This window comes from Bidens hawaiensis, unplaced genomic scaffold, assembly GCF_021521415.1.
Source record: "Bidens hawaiensis isolate Kalapana, Puna unplaced genomic scaffold, B.hawaiensis_p1.1 tig00005897_1, whole genome shotgun sequence".
In the NCBI taxonomy this organism is placed as follows: domain Eukaryota; kingdom Viridiplantae; phylum Streptophyta; class Magnoliopsida; order Asterales; family Asteraceae; genus Bidens; species Bidens hawaiensis.
Genome location: NW_027491387.1, coordinates 101015 through 117985, shown reverse-complemented (window position 1 = coordinate 117985; position 16971 = coordinate 101015).

The window sequence follows — 16971 nt, the reverse complement described above, 5'->3', positions numbered from 1 at the left end:
ATCAACATTTGCTCTTGAGCTTGACGATCGGCCGCCATTTGATTCTCATATAGATAAATCAAACTCAAGAGCATGTTTATCTGATTTTCTGGGGGCAAAGCAAGAAATGACTGAGGACCTTGACGACGACTAATTCTCATAAACGAGACGCCCATAAGAAGAGTCCGCATCATGGTTGGTGTTGGAGGAATCACTGAAGTAGCAACAGTAGGCCTTGGTATCGAAGATAAGAGAGATTAAGGAATCATACCAAGCCTATGATCTGACGTAAGCGTAGTCGTCAATGTAAATTCTAGGGTGCTAGTAGTAAGCGGCACCGCTGGGCTTTGAAGATCGGATGATCTAGGCTCACGTGGACCTATTTCCACCCCAGATCCATGAACCACACGACGCTTGGGCGGTTGATCAGATTCCACCCTGGCCATCATCACCACCATCTTCTCCATCATCACCTCCTTCGTTCCCACCTCGTCCCTATTCACATTCGGATTCTGAATCATCGTGGATCCAACGATCATCAGAAGGATATACGTACATTAGATTAGATAAATGACCAATAAAACGCTTAGTCCTCGGTGTCTCCTGCCTATACTACTTTATACTCTTTAACGTATCAGTAGTCATATGATCCAGTTTCAGCACGTCGTTTCTAAGCGTCAAATCAATCTCCAAATCTTGAACCAAATCTTGAACGAGCAGCTGGATGAATCGTGGATAAATAAAGAATTTACTGTGTTGGTTTTTGATCAAGCAGTTTTCCTTGAGATGATAGAAGGTCATCTATGAGAAATTGAACGGTTTGTTCAAAATCAATGCGACAAATGCAGATGGTAACATGGTTTGGTATTCGTTGTATACACCTTTACGTCCCCCAAGGTTATGGATAAGCACATGTAATAAATACTTGTACGTGGAGCACAAGTTAGCCTTGTTATACATGGAACGTTCAAGGTCACCAGCATAGAACACACGACGAAAAAGCCTCGGATCAACCCCTTAGCGAACTCACACGAGTCGTCCATGTTATCATCAAACCGCAACACCCTTCGAATTACCTTTGTTGTAATTACGATTAGCTTATTGTTCACCTCGGCGACGATTTGGTTTTCAGACTCAATGTATCGAGCTGAATTTCAAAATGGTCGTATAATGCCAAAACGGATCTTCGGGTTTGCTGTAACGGCATAGCTTATACAAGATCGACGTATAAAAGCTAGTATATCGTGAAACAAATCCTCGTCAAAAAAATTTGTCCCAACAAAAGCATATATATTATGCTTCTTGTCAAACGACAATAACGGGGGTTCAGGCTCTTGCGGTTGCTGTACTGGAACTTCCTGGACAACTTCGTCAGCCATAACTGAGAATACATAAACCCGAGAATTAGTAAAAATAACAGTTAAATAATATAAATTATTTAAAAATTTAATTTTGAATTTCTTCAAAATAAGTCTAAGTGTGATTCGTTATTATCTTGTCTGATTCATTATAACGAATCAGGTAATTCGTTATAACGAATTGCTTAATTCGTTATAAATAATTAAAAAGAATCAACGATAACGAATCATTAACGAAGGAATAACGAATTAAAGAACGAATGAGAGGTAATTCTTTATCAAAACTCGCGAAAGAAGTGATTCGTTATATAATTCATAATGAATTGGACACGAATGAGTGTCCATTCTTTAATATATAGCGAGTGTCCATTCGTTAACATATAACGAATGACCACCAATAATTAAGATCTTTGACTAATTGGAGTCAAGGTCAAAATTAATATGAACTTGAAAGTCAAACATGCAAACCCAGATTCAATTACACCATGTAAGACGATGTAATGACCTATAGTTACCACGAATTGATTCGGAAACCCATCTATTGCCAACATATATTACCCATTATGGATAAATCTGGGTGTAAATTAGGTTTATAAAGATTTATGGTTATAAGTTAGAAACTGACATAAAAATTGATTCAATGACTCATGAAATGGCCATGGATTTCGTCGAAAATGATTGCGTTCTGATCCTCTATACCTTACGAATGTCAGATGATGTTCAAAACTCGTTTTAATGAAGGTCGAGTTTTCTGAAAAATTTTGGCAGTGTGACATTAGGAAGATGAACAGTGTGAGGAAACGAATGACCAGATTCGTTCACTCCTGTTATATAGGGCGAATTGGCACATTTTCCAATAGAACGAATCGGCTAATTCGTTAATTTAAAAATTGATGAATTAGCTAATTCGTCACTCATTCGTAAGACATTGTAACGAATGGATAATTCGTTAAAAATTAACACGAATTAATAACGAATTAGTGGACTTCGTGCTTAATTCGTTATATGTTAGATGACGAATTGAGTCATTCGTTACAGAGTGACGGAAGCGAATTAAAAATAACGAATTGAAGTAATTCGTTATCAGAATGACCCTCATTTGTTATCAAGACAAATAGCGAATTGACAATTAAAATTTAAAGTCTTTTTCAATTTAATTTCAAAAGAATTAAATAATAAATTAAATAAAGAATTAAATAAATAGATAAATAAAACAACGAAACTCGTGTCTCGATGAATTTTACCTTACGAATCTTACCCAACATGGTAAAATGTAATACCTTAACGTGTTTTACACTTAAAAACATATAACTTAAAAAATTACTTAAAAAGAAGTAAATAATATTTAAAATAATAGAAAAAATGAAAATCTTTTTGATATTTTTCTTTTTCTTTTTAAGATATTTACATTTAAACCCGAAAAGTAAACATAAAGTAGAAAACAAAATATTTTTATATTTTTGTATGTTTTTCGAAAGCAGTACATATTTTTGTATTTTTGGTGAGTTTAAACAGAGAATCATATTGACCAAATTGCCTTTCCATAACAGTTTATATGTCATCGATATTATGACTGACGTTAAGTCGGTCATTGATATTGTTGTCCATTTAAATCTTATAACAAACTTTCAAGTATTTTTGTGATATGATTAAATGTTCAATTAAAGCAAAGAATATCGAAAACTATCAGCCTCTAATCTCGATTCAAGCTTAATTCGATTGTTGCAGTATCACCTCAACTTGACTTAAACCATTATACTGCCAATCAAAATTTAGAATTTTATAGATAGTTTTGATTGATGCACCAAGATTCCTTTACCCTGAGTGAGTATGAACGAGTCCATCTGTAGGCTTACATACATTGTGTCCCCTGGGGTCTTCGTCTTATTGGTATCGAGACGCACAAAAGGGAGGAACAATTTATGACTAACATCGTATTTTGATCAAGTAAGTAATTCAATTTGTACGATGTACAACAATGATCAAGTTTAATGACTTTGAGTTTGCTCTAAAAGCATTTGGAATATTCATGCTTATGAATACCCAGATGATTAAGCCGCATAAAGACTTACAGTGTCCAGAACCCGAATGCTTGTTATTCAATCTTATGTGTTTTTGGAGATCAGACAAACATAAGGCCTGAGTATGATAGGCTATTACATTTCTTCCATCATTACTGAGATTTTTGATAGAGACTAACACCTCTTTCAATTTGGTATTTTTTTATGTTTATATCACATACTTTACTCTAACGGCTTGTTTAAGACCTATCAATGCACCAATGCAATTAAGCATTCAGTCTTTTAAGCTTATTTCTTTCTGGATATGGGACCAGATGATCAATGTACTATCATTTTCTCTTTTTTACTTCAATACTCAATTTTTTGAGGAGCATAAAAATAAATTCAATCGCCCCAGTCACTTTAAGTCCATAGATTAATGACTATCCTATTAATTCACAAGTAGATAACAAGACCAAAACATGCAAGCATGTTCCACAAACTTAAATAATCGATATAATTTTCAGTGAAAGAATTAAATAAAAAAGGCCCAAAAATCGGCCCAACTACTTTCCATTATCAGGTAAATGGCTAACCCGAACATTTACAAGTAAATATCAGGACCAAACATAAGTATATGTCCTTCAAATATGAGTAAATGTCACAATTTTAGGCGAAAGTATGCAAAAATATTTTGGCTTTTCATTGAAAACACAATCTTTTTGTCTTTTCGGATTTTTCTATACAAACTAAAAGTATAATCTTTTTGAATTTTCAAATTTTCAATGTTTTTGTATTTTTCAAAATATTTTAAACAAAAATCTCAATATTTTTGTTTTTTTTTAAAATTTTTTTAAATGTTTTTGGTTTTTCTCTATACAAAAAAAATCACAATATTTTTGTATTTTTTCTTTTTCTCCCCTAAAACCCAAAACATAAAAATAAATGAAAGAAAATAAACAAAAAAATAAAAATAAAATAAAGATAAAGATAATTATCCTTGTTTTAGGATATCAGCAAGAGTTTTTAATCCATTTAGACCAAGCAGAAAGTTAAAACGTGTTTTATCAAATGCCTTGGTAAACATATTGACTTTTTGAAAATCAGTGTGCACTTTCTCAATATCAATTAATTTCTTTTCAAAGCAATCCCGTATAAAATGATATCGAATTTCGATATGTTTAGTCTTTGAGTGTTGCATAGGATTTTTGGTGATACTTATAGCAACATAGTTATCAATATAGATGGGAGTAGTAAGAAACTTCAAACCGTAATCCCGCAAGTGTTGCTGGATCCAAAGAACATGTGAACAGAAACTCGAGGCTTCCACATACTCTGCTTCTGTGGTTGAAGTGGAGATCATTTTCTGCTTCTTACACTGCCAGGAAACAAGCCGTCTTCCTATAAATTGACAACCCGATGTAGTAGATTTGAAATTGATCTTGCATCCTCCATTGTCAGAATTAGAAAACGCAGTGAGTTCAAAGCTATCATCCTTGGGATACCATAACCGGGCGTAAGGATTACCTCTTAGATAATGAAGTATACGTTTAACCGCTGCCAGGTGAGTCACTCGGGGACTTTATTGGTACCTAACACACAAACAAACAACAAACATTATGTCAGGCCGAGAAGCAGTTAAATACATTAATGAACCTATCATCGCTTGGTAAAGGGTAGGATCTACGGTATCCTCCAGTTCGTCCGGTGACAAATTGTGACCCACGGGAAGAGGTGTTGAAGGGATTTTTCCGGCAGTTATCTTGAATCGATTCAATACATCGTTCACGTACTTCATCTGATGAATGAAGATTCCCTTGTCAGACTGATGAACCTGCAACCCGAAAAAGAAGTTCATCTCTCCCATCGAGCTCATTTCAAACTTTGTTTGCATCGACTTCTCAAATTCCTTACATAACTTGTCATTTGTTGAACCAAATATGATGTCATCGACATATATCTAGACAAGGAGCAGATCATCACAAACATTCTTATAAAATAAAGTGCATTCCAAAGTTCCTCGCTTGAAGCCATTATCAGTAAGATGGTCAGCAAGTGTGCCGTACCAAACTCTCAGGGATTGGTGTAGACCATTCAGGGTCTTGTTCAATCGGTAAACACGGTCCGGATAATCTGGATCTTCAAAACCAGGAGGCTGCAAAACAAGCACTTCCTTATTTAGTTACCCGTTGAGAAATCCACTTTTTACATCCATCTGATAAACCTTAATACTTTTGTAAGCCGCATAAGCTAAAAATATTTGTATAGACTTCAATCGAGCAACTGGAGCATATAATTCTGTGTAATCTATGCCTTCTTGCTTATGGAAGCCTTGAACCACTAAACTTGCTTTATTTCTTACGATCACACCACGATCATCCTTCTTGCATTTAAATAGCCATTTCGTAGGAATTGGTTTTATAACTCTAAGGGTTTGTCAATAAGATCCCATACACCCAGTCGGTTAAACTGTTGCAACTCTTCTTGCATTTTCTCTACCCAAGATGGATCCTCAAGTGCCATACGAACATTCATAGGTTCTACTTGGGATAGAAAGCAAGTGTACTTTGTGTGATTCATGATTCCCGAGGAATACATATCCGTATATGCACACAATATCTTAGAATCATTTGAAGTAGCAACTTGATGATGTGTTTGCACACCTACTTCAAGATCACCAATGATGTTGTCCTGTGGATGATAAGTATGAATCCGAATAGTTGGATTCTCAGTCACAACAACATTGTCAGATAAATTAGTTAGATTCTCGTCAACATCATGAGACGATTCACCAATCTCATGTGATTCAGAAAATGGAGACGAGGAGGAATCAACAAAATGACCATCATCCGACGAGATAGAAGTCACATAAGATGTATCAGGAAGATCATCTTGTGGAACATCATCATAATTAGAACATTCAATCAGGTCCTTTACTTTGGGGAGGTATGGTATATCTTTGACAATAAACATGGTACCACTCCTCTACACAGCCCAAGGTAAAGTTAAATAAACGTTTCTTAGGTGATGCGTAACCTAAGAAATAGCGTTCAATCGCTTTTTCTTCAAATTTTCCCGCATCTTTCTTCAACATAGTACAAGGATACCCAAATGGATCCAAGTACTTTAAGTTAGGCTTACGCTTGTTCAGAAGTTCATAACTTGTCTTTTGAAGCTTCTTCACAGTCAGTTGTCGATTCAGCGTATAGCAAGCAGTATTCACAGCCTCGTTCCAGAATTGGACATGAAGCTTAGAATCTGCGAGCATTGTTCTTGCAGCTTCAATCAATGTTCTGTTCTTCCTTTCAGCCACTCATACTGTTGTGGTACGTAAGGAGCACTACATTCTCAATGAATTCCTTTTTGAATGCAAAAGAAATCCAAATATTATTTTTAAACTCCGACCATTATTGTTAGGCTATGAATTTTATACTGAGGATCCTTTATCCTTGACTGTCTTAAAGATAGTAGATCCTTGAAATATGTTTCAGAATATAAAGGATCGACGATCCTCGGTATTACTTGTTTACTAATGATTGCGTTTAGTATGGTGATGTGTTAGATAGGTATGGCAACTTTAAGAGGTACTTGTATCAATTATCCTCACAGAGCATTCTCTAGCTGGAGCATGGATCCAGGATCCTAGTTCAATGTAGCTGTTACTGGACGAACTCATGTGTAGATGGTTGTTTAAATATCAACAACGGCTACAAGAATCGTTCTCCCACTTATCTCGCTACTGGATGGCTATTGGCACGTGGTCAAAGGTCGTGGAGCGGCTAGTGGAAGACTTTCGGATAGTTAGGAAATATTGTTAATGATATTTTCTTATTTATTTAAGCTATGATGGAGTAGGAAACACATGTACCATCACACACACTCTAGAGCAGAAACAATTACTCTCTACTCACTAGCTTATTATTGTAATCTCGATCATATACTCCACAACGATTGTAATACATTTTACCATTAATAAACTTGACGGTGATAGTTTTCACCGTCCGGGGGTTTTTTGTGTCGGAGATCACGATAATCACATACTCATCGACCAAAGGTTACCTTGTTGATCCTTGACCGAAAGGACTTAATCAACGATTACTTAGTTAATCCTTGATTGAAGAGATTCGACCAAAGATTACCTTGATAAGTTTTGACCGAAGTAAGACTATCTTGGTTAAGGGCTTTTTCCCTCGTGATCAAACCTTTGTGTTCACCAATATTACGATTGCACACTTGTCATTATCGAGTTAGCACCTTACCTCACTTAACGGATTGGGATACTTGATCCTTAGTAGATTTTTGTCCAAAACAATTTGGCGCCCACCGTGGGGCAATTGGAGCTATAATCCTTATTATTCCTATCATTCTCAACTTTTTCATAACCATATCACTATCAATGGCCTCTCAATCAACCTCTGCTTCATCAACCATGCCGACTACGGTTCCTCTCTCATCAAGGACTTTGCCACCGATGCCTCCGCCAATTACTGGAACGCAACGGCCTGCTGCTGCTGGGAGCAAGACGCAACTACCAGTCTTCCAGAGCTCAAAAACCGCTGCTGCTGCCCCGGTGGTTAATACTAACAGTGATGTTTCATCTATGTTTTCGCAGGTTAAAGCATACATGGAGCAGCAAAACAAGACCAACCAGAGGATCCTTCGTGAGATAGAAGATCTCAAGAAGAACAAGAGGCCAGCAGAGGATCTCACCCTTGATGCCAAGGATGCTAGATTTCACCAGTCCAGAATCCATGGTTCAATTCTCACAAGGATTATCTATCCTTCAACAAGGGTCCATGGGTCAACAGGCCCAAGGATCCTCGCTATTTCAGCAAGGATCATCTATCCTTCAGCAGAGGTCCACGGGTCAATAGGCTCAAGGATTCTCGTTAGATCCGCCAAGGTCGACTAATCTACAACAAGGATCCATGGCTCAGCAGAATCAAGGATCCTCATATTATCGGCAAGGAACAGCCACCCTTCCACAAGGATCCTATGGTGCCCAAACTCAAGGATCCTTCATTCCGAATCAAGGATCCTTCTTTCCGGATCAAGGATCCTCAGGAGTCCAACATCAACGATCGTCCGAATTCCATGAAAGAGACATAATCCCCATGCAAACCGTAGCCTCTGGAGGACCAACTCTTATCGCAGACTCCTCTTACCCCATCTACTCATCCGAGATGCCAACCTTCACTCAGCAAAGAGGTAACTTGTACGATCCTTTACCCTTAGATGCTAACCGTGGTTTCGTGCAGGATGCAGGTATCAACCAAGCTATGGCCAAGGAGTTGCAGAAGCTCAAGGATATGATATCCAGTGTTCCCAGAGTCATAAGAACAATCCCCAAGATACCTAAGGGAAGCCACAAAGTATCCAGATTTTCTCCACCTATCTACGATGCTGAAATCCCGAAGCGTTTCCAGACTCCGAATATGAAAACTTACGATGGGACCACTGATCCTGAAGAACATGTAGCAAAGTATAGGGAAAGGATGGAGATGAATCCTATTCCGGAGAGACTCAAAGAAGCTTGTCTGTGCAAAGGCTTTGGATCCACACTAACGGGAGCCGCTCTAAAATGGCTGCTAAGTCTTCCTCCTTTTTCAATTACTTCTTTCTCTCACTTAGTTAACTTATTTAACACTCAATTTTCCTGTAGTCGGAAATTTGAGAGGTTAACCAGTGATTTATATCGTGTTGTCCAACCTAGTGATGAATCCCTTAGGGATTTCGTTACCAGGTTCGGCAAAGAAGCTCTAGAAATCCCAAATCTTGACATGACTACTGCTGTTGAAGCATTCAAGATGGGAATTCATAAGAGCTCCCCCTTTTATGATAATTTAGTGATGACTCCATGCAGGACATTAGATGAAGTCAGAAACAGGGCATTAATATACATCTGGTTGGAAGAAGACAGAAGGCTCCAGGATCGTCTTGGGGGACAACCAAAACAAGAAACCCCCGAAAAGAATAAAGGATCCTGGAACAGGAACAACTATTCTAAGCCGTACACTAAGTTCACCAACCAGAACGTACGTGTAGTTGAAGAAGGAGATGACGATGAAGACTATCCCTGCATCTCCGACTATTGTTTATCTGTAGATACTCATGGCTTGATCTGTGCCATGAAGGATCTGGGAGAAAAAGCGAGATGGCCGCGAAAGAATGAGAAGATTGTCGGCTTCAAGGACAAGTCTAAGTGGTGCGCTTTCCACGAAGACTTTGGCCACGCCACAGACGAGTGCATCGTCTTAAGGAGGGAAATTGGATACCTCCTAAGCAAGGGTCACTTTAAAGAACTATTGGTAAGGAAAAAATCCAAGATCCAGGATCCTGAAGGCCTTACACAAAAAGCAACACCACCACCACCAGATGCTCATGTGATCAACTTTGTCTCCAGAGACTACGAATTGTTTCAAGATTCTTGTGCCACAAAAGAAAATACTATAGAAGAATTCGAGTTGACGATGAGAGAAGGCCACTCATTCCTACTACTCGAGTGACTGATCAGAGAATCTTTCTCAATTCAAGGATCCAGGATTCTCATCAGGACAAGCTGGATATGCAGACGATCAATTTCATCTCCGGAGGTTCAGACATATGTGGGACTTCTTTCTCTGCGGCAAAAAGACTTGCCAAAGAGATAAAGATGGATAACGGAGATCGACCAATAGTGTCAACCACCTTAACAACAGACAAGAGAATCTTCTTCGATGAGGAAGACAAGATGAACATTCAGGATCCTCATCACGACGGTTTGATTATTACTTTATTTATCTCTAACCATTATGTACGCAGGAACGGTGGCAACTCAGTCAACATTATCCAACATGATTTCCTTAAGAAGATGAACATTCCGGATTCAGAAATCGTTCCTAGAACATCGGTGCTGGTCGGTTTCAGTGGTGAAACCAAGAAAACATTGGGGGACATCAACCTCCCAATTTATATCGAAGGGTTAAATTCAAATCAAAAGTTTTGTGTTATAGATAACCTTTCCTATTGCAATGTTATTTTAGGTAGGCTGTAACACCCCGTAACCGCAGCGGAAACGTACACGGGATGCAACAGACACATCTGATATCAACAGCATTGCTTATAAAGAAAATACCACTACATTAATTTATAACATATTACATTGTTGCGAGTTGCGTTACTGTCTAGGTGTTACACACATATATTACCAATAAGACATTAATATATATTCATTACAAAATACAGAGCAGCAAGCTTCCAACAGGTAGCATAGATAGTTAAGCACATATCAATCATTCCAACCTGGGCATACCTAGAAAGCATGTAAAGAAAACGGGTCAACCACGAATAGTTGGTGAGTTTCACTAATTTAAATAAATCATAGATCAGTATAAAAATCATATGTTAATGATGAAATTGTGCTAAGCCCGTTAGTGAAAACTCTATTAACCCAAGAACACATTAAATGACCCCTGGGGACACTGTTAACCCAGAACATATCCAATAACCCCTGGGGACACTGTTAACCCAGTACATATCAAATAACCTCTGGGGACACTGTTAACCCAGCGCATATCAAATACCCTCTGGGGACACTGTTAACCCAGAACCATATCCAATAACCTCTGGGGACACTGTTAACCCAGAAACATATCCAATACCCTCTGGGAACACTGTTAACCCAGAAATATATCCAATAACCCTCTGGGAACTAAGTTACCCCAGAACAATTCCACCCGATAAACAAATTATCTATTCTATGCATCATACCATATATATACATAAAAATATACAAGTGTTTCCATCGATCGGTATGTACTTAGATAATTTAACACAATCATGCTTTCCGCCCCGGGAAAATATTTAAAACAGTTCATTAAAAGGGGCTCGTGAAAACTCACCTTTTTGTGAGTCTGTGGGTAATACAATGAACAGCTACGTGCCTGGATCTGTAATATAATATCTAGTCGTTACTATATAATTCCCATAAATTAAATCCGTATTAATCGGTACATCTGGGGACATTGTTAACCCAGTACTGTACTCGATCCGGGGACAATGTTAATCCCGTGACACTTCTAAGGACTCAGATTGTGACATTGCTTAGAGTCTGGCGGTCAAAATTATCATTTTTATGATTTCCTTGATTTGCGTGCCTAGCACGGTTATCCGTTTTTAGGTTTCAAAAATGAGTTTGACCACACCCGACCCATAAATGGTGTTTGAATGCTATTTTAGTTAAAGTGATGAAATTGGAGCTCGGTTTGACACCCCGTTTGGCCGCGGGGCCCGTTTCCGTCATTTAGGTGCCGGAAACAGTAAAATCGGGTAAAATTACCCAAATCATCCGAATTATTTTCGGATGATTTATTTTTACTTAATTTACTTAGATTTATGAAAATAGTCCATTTTTAGGTTTTTATATGCCAGTCAGCTCGCTTATGCGAGTTTTGCCGGTTTACACGTTTTAAGCTTTAAAAATTTGTTTTTATGTTCCTTTTAGCACAAATAATTACCCGTTTAGTCTCGGGTCTTGAAATTTTGCACAAAACTTATTTTGACAGTAAGACATTTTATAAAAATTTTCCAGATTTATTTTCTTATATTTACATTTATTTATCTATTTTTAAACCTTTTTAAAACACTAAATATGTCAAAAATACCAAAAGACTTTAGAAAAATCCCAAATTTTTCTGGGATGATCCTTGCCATCCTCATAACTCCCTGGAATTTTTCCAGAACTTAAAACTCATTTTTCAAGCCATTTTCACCCAAAACCGAGCTAGAAAGCCCTAGAACTCGTTTCACCGAAAAGCCTACTTAGACTTTTCCAACTGAGCTCAAATTTTGTGGGTCACTTTTATATGTTATAAAAAGATTATCTTAAATTTTCCAGAATTTTTCATCAAGTTTAGCTATTTTTCACCATTTTTGGCCAAAACCGAGCATTAAATTCACCAAATATTCATCTTTTATCCAAAAATTACCAAAAATTCACAGATCTCATATTTTCATGTGTAGATCATCTCTGTGAAATTTCGTGACCCGACTCTAAGCGTGCTACAATCTGTCCAAATTTCATATACACACGAAAACCGAACTATCTTGTGTTTTCTAGCGTTAGATCGCAAAGATCCGGGTTTCTAGCCTTTGCTAGCCACTAGATACAACACTTACAAGCACAATAACACTATACCAAGCAAACTATACCAACAATCAAACCATTTCTTTCATAGTGTCGGTTTTTAAGTAAAAACAAAGGTTTTAACCGTAAAAATCCGTTCTCGACTCTTTTTACTCATTTCTTGGACCAAGATCCCTTGTATAACATGTATACATCTCTTGATTATGCAAGAGTCGATTTCATCTCGAGCTTTCACCCGTCTTTCACATGGAAAACTCATTTGACAATATTTTAACCGTAAAATTTCGTTCTAAACACTTTTAACTCATCACTTGGATCAAGATCCTTTGTATAACTTGTATACATCCCTTGATCACACGAGAATCGGTTCCATCTCGGGTTTTCACCCATTTTTAATATGAAACTTCCTTTTCTCAAGATTATAGAGTTATAAACAAGAATCAAGCATTAAAACATGTATATACCTTGAAAATTTTGGTTAAAACTTGATGATCTTGGTTGTATACTTGAAAGATATGAAGGGATCTTGGGAGAGTTTTGATGAAAAAAGAAAAAAATGAAATGTGTGTGTGCATAACAAGACCGATCGGTCTACATTATGTGTGGGGTGGGGCCCACACATCCATTCTAGGCCACACATTCAGATTTTCGTAATCTGGATAATGTTTTGGATAATCTGGTTCAGTTCGTTTCTCGTTTAAACTCGTAATTCGGCTTGAAACGAAATTAAAATGGTCGTTTTTCGGGTTAAAGTAAAATTTACATAAAACCGACTTAAAAACTTTAAAAACTTAAACCATGACATTAAAACATCATATTATTAATAATTACGCATCTTTTTCGGCTTGATCGATCGTCTCTTGCTTGGTTTGGTGTTAAAGGTTTCGTTTTTCGTACCGACGTACTAATAAATCGAAATCCTTTTTCTGTGCTATAATTCACTTATCCCGAAGCATTAATACTTCGTAAACATCACTAAACATTATATACTTCGTCTATGATGAAATTCCCGATTCGTTCGGGTTTCAATAACCGATCATTGATTAATTGTAATTCCAATACGATTCACTATATAATCGAGTATGATTCGTACTATGAATCATATATACTCGTATAAACGTACTATAACTCATATATTCAATATTAAATGACACGTAAATAGTATATACCGGCTAGGGTATACCTGGATTTGCCGGAATCGTTACATTCTCCCCCCGTTATAAAAATTTCGTCCTCGAAATTTTACACGTCAACTACTTCCTTTTGAGGAAATAGGTGGGGGTATTTCTTCCGAAATTCATCCTTTCGTTCCCAAGTAAATTCTGGGCCTCGTTGCGAATTCCATCTAACTTTGACCAACGAGATCTTATTGTGTCTAAGTTGCTTGATCTTACCGTCCACTATTTCAATGGGCTCCTCTACGAAGTTAAGCTTATCATTTATTTGAACGCCCTCTAAGGGTAACACCGATGTCTCATCCGCCAGACATCTTTTCAAATTCGACACATGAAACACGTTATGAACTGCACTTAATTCATCAGGCAGTTCTAATCGGTAAGCTACATGACCGATTTTTGCAATAATATCGAATGGTCCAATATATCTCGGGGCTAACTTCCCCGCCTTGCCAAATCTAACCACACCCTTCCACGGTGATACTTTTAAATATACCTTTTCGCCCTTCTCAAACGACAACGGTTTCCGACGGGTATCGGCATAACTCTTCTGCCGATCCCGCGCGGCTTTCACGTTATTCTTAATTTCAAGAATCTTGCTGGTCGTCTCCTGGACCAGATCCGATCTAATGACCTGCGAGTCACACACTTCAGACCAGCAAAGTGGTGATCGGCACTTCCGTCCATACAATGCTTCATAAGGTGCTGCCTTTATACTGCTGTGATAACTGTTATTATAGGAAAATTCAACGAGTGGGAGGTGTTGATCCCAATTTCCCTTAAAGTCCAGTACGCAAGCACGAAGCAAATCCTCCAAAGTTTGAATGGTCCTCTCAGACTGACCATCGGTCTGAGGGTGGTAAGCCGTGCTTAGGTCAATACGTGTTCCCAATGCTTCTTGAACAACTTGCAAAAGTTTGGAGGTGAAATGGCTATCCCTATCGGAGATGATCGAGATGGGGATGCCATGACGAGACACTATTTCATTTATATAAATCTGCGCAAGTCTCTCAGTGTTAAAAGTATTCCTAATCGGAATAAAATGTGCCGATTTGGTTAATCGATCCACGATTACCCAAATCGCATCATGACCTCGGGGTGTCTTGGGGAGATGTGTCACAAAATCCATTGTGATCTGCTCCCACTTCCATTCGGGAATTTCCGGCTGTTGTAGCATTCCCGAGGGTTTCTGGTGCTCCGCCTTAACTCTCGCACACGTCGTACACTTGCCGACGTATGTGGCTATAATCTTTTTCATACCTGGCCACCAGTAAAATTCTTTCACATCCTTATACATCTTATCCGATCCCGGATGTATGGAATATTTCGATTTATGCGCTTCATCCATGATCAAATTACGAAGGTCATGGAGGGTCGGAATCCAAATCCGACTTTTGAAATAGAGAATTTCGTCCATACGTTGTTCGAAATTCTTCTCATTCCCGTAGAATCCTTCTTTTTCACAAATAGTACAGGTGCACCCCACGGGGAATAACTGGGACGTATAAACCCCTTATCCAACAATTCCTGCAACTGGTTGGATAGTTCTTGCATCTCGGACGGTGCAAGTCTGTAAGGGGCCTTAGCAACAGGGCCGGCTTGAGGTAATAAGTCGATTCTGAATTCGACTTGTCGGGTTGGCGGTAATCCAGGAAGTTCTTCTGGGAAAACTTGTGGAAATTCGCGTACCACGGGAATATCGTCAACTCGTTTTTCCTCAGAATCAGTGGCCGTCAGGCTCGCTAGATACGCCACACATCCCTGACGCATATATTTTAGCGCCTTGAGGTGAGATATAAATGGCATCATATTGCCCGACTTATCACCCTGCACTAATACTTCTTCGTCATCCGACACCCGGATTTTGACGAGTTTCTTTTCACAATTTATTTCTACCTTGTTGCGTGCTAACCAATCCATTCCCACTATCACATCAAAACTACCCAGTTCTACTGGTAACAAGTCAATCAGGAAGGATTGTTCGTTTAGAATAAAAGGACAATTCCGAACAATTTGATTGACTATCATGGTCTTACCGTTAGCAACTTCTACGGTATAGGGTTCTATGGATTCACTAACCGGCATGTTTGCTAATGACAGTAATTTAACGGAGACGAAACTTCTATCAGCACCCGTATCAAATAATACAGAAGCGTAATGGTCAGAAACAAGGAATGTACCTGTCACTACGCTGGGGTCCTGACGTGCTTCGTTCGCCCCTATCACGAAAGCTCGGCTTCTCGCCGGGTTGGACGACGATGCCTGACCCGCGGGTTGCTGCCCACTTCCTCCCTGGTTCAGCTTCGGACAGTTCTTCTTGAAGTGATCTGTGCTACCGCATTCGTAGCAAGCACGGCTGGTGGTCACCAATTGGTTTCCTTGTGGGTTTTGCTGTTGGGTTGGTTGGTTCCTAAATGATTGCGCACGGATAGGTTGCGGTTGACGGTTCAGGTTGTTCAAGTTTGTCCTACAACTGGGTGCGTAGTGCCCAATCCTGCCACACCGGTGGCACACCACCTCTTTGCACACGCCACCATGGTGGTAACCACATTTCCCACATTTAGGAAACGTTCCCCTCTGCGGTTCTTGCCTTCCGCCCGAACTAGTCATGGCGTAGTTCTGGGCAGTGGGTCTAGCACGTTTACCTTGCTGTTTCTCTCGGATCCTATTGTCATACGTACCTCGCTTTCCCCCAGCCGACTCTCCTGTCGTCTTTAGCGATCCGCTCCTTAAGAAATCATACGTGACAATACCAGCCTGTGTCACTGCACCCTCATACGTCTGGTGCCCTCTCGCGTTAACTATACTCCTCACTACTGGAGTAAGTCCCCAAATATAACGTTCCACCCTCTTTGACTCTGGGGTGACCAACCATGGCACTAATCGTGACAGTTCATTAAACCGGTTGGTATATCCCAAGTGGTCCGCCCCATGCATCTCTAGGTTCCACAACTCATGTTCCAGTTTCTGCAATTCATTCTTTGGGCAGAAATGTTTCAAAACAAGATCCTTAAGCTCTGTCCAGGTCATGCGGTTTGTCGCCGCTTGACCTCGAGTCTGTACTATGGTGTTCCACCATGTCAAGGCATGGTCTGTGAACGTACAGGTGGCGTACTTAACGACACAATCCTCGGGACAGTTGCTGATATTCACCACTGACTCTATTTTCTCTAACCATTTCACTAACCCATTCGGTCCTTCCGACCCGTTAAACTCTAAAGGCTTGCATAACATAAAGTCCTTGATTGAACAACCCCTGGATGGTCCAGTGCGGTTGGTCTCTACGGTAGGTATAGGGCCATTACTGTCTGTAGCGACCACCGTAGGCGGTGCGT